Source organism: Gekko japonicus, unplaced genomic scaffold (assembly GCF_001447785.1).
Source record: "Gekko japonicus isolate JY-2015 unplaced genomic scaffold, Gekko_japonicus_V1.1 scaffold614, whole genome shotgun sequence".
Lineage (NCBI taxonomy): Eukaryota > Metazoa > Chordata > Lepidosauria > Squamata > Gekkonidae > Gekko > Gekko japonicus.
This window is the reverse complement of record NW_015161421.1, coordinates 58,129-59,617: the sequence shown is the minus strand read 5'-3', so window position 1 is coordinate 59,617 and position 1,489 is coordinate 58,129.

The window sequence follows — 1,489 nt, the reverse complement described above, 5'->3', positions numbered from 1 at the left end:
AGCAGAGGCTCGATGGCCATCTGATAGCAATGCGGATTCTGTGAACTCGGGCAGATCACGAGAAGGGAGGACAGGAAGGGTTGCCTCAGTGCTTAGTTCTCATGGCCTTTTCTTACACCCCCAGGGAAATGATGATGGCAACTATGGGGTCCTGGAGGTTTTGCTTTTTTGTTTCTCCTCTTCTGGGCATGGAACAGGGGTATGGGGTCCTGGAGGTTTTGCTTGTTTGTTTGTTTCTCCTCTTGTGGGCATGGAACAGGGGTCACTGTGGGTGTGGAGGGGGAGGTATTTGTGAATTTCCTGCATTGTGTAGGGGGTTGGACTAGAGGACCCTGGAGGTCCTTTCCAACCCTATGATTCCATAAACAGTAAATTACGTTAGTCCCCATATACAGCCTTATGACCTCCGTGCTCCGAGCCCTTCTGTCCCGAGCCTCCTCCCTGTGGTGATCCTAAACAGGCCTTCTTGGAATTCTACTCAGGTCTACTCAATGGGGCTTACTTCCAGGAAAGTGTTCTTAGGGTTGCTCTTCATCATTGATGACTGGCATATGAAAACATCAACTGACTTTACTGAAATGTATTATATTTGAGGTGAAGTCATGTAATATTAAAGCAATGGCTGTGGCCCTGGATTTGTGATGGCTTGTTCACACATACAAGTTACTACTGGATACTGCAGCTGCCACAACTGCAAAAGGATCTTCACTGTGGCAGCCATTTTGTGGATGGATCGACTTCTTGCGGCAGCCATTTTGTGGCAGCCACTCTGTGAGTGCACCAACCGCACTCTTCCCCACAGACTCAAAAAAATCGGGGACCCCTGCTTTTGGCACTGAGGTCTTCCCTTCCCCAAACCCCAAATCCCCCAGGCTTTATCCCCAAATCTCCAGGGATGTCACAACCAGTGTTCCCTCTAAGCTGAGTTAGTGTGAGCTAGCTCACACTAACTCAGCTTAGAGGGAACATTGGTCACAACCCTGAGGGGTTTACTTCCTGAGCTCACACAATTCACAGCAGCTCATTAGACTAGACTCCAACCGCGGGCCATCAGGTCCGATTACATCGCCGCCCAACCCTTTCTGAAATAACACCCCACTCTTATTCTAGAACACTACCGGTGTTACTGAGCGATCCTTGATGTATTCCCTTCATTATTTTTCCCCCCAAGGTTCCTTGCTGAAAAAATATAGTGCTAAACTCCGGGATTTGAAACCAATGAATCACGTATAATGAGTCTGACTTGTCATTGAGCAACATCAGAAGAGCTTAAGCATGAAGAAAGAAAAAAGGGGGGAAAGGTCTCAGTTCCATGCCGTTGGCTTCCTCCAGATCAGGGCCTTCAGATTTATTGTTTGGTTGCTAGAGAATGTTTCACAGATGAATGGCCACATTGCTTCAAATAAAAGCTCCTTCCATCTCCCCAGCACTTCCTGACTCCAGAGGCACTGTGGTGATATGTTCATGGCTAAGAGAAGCAGGAGATTTG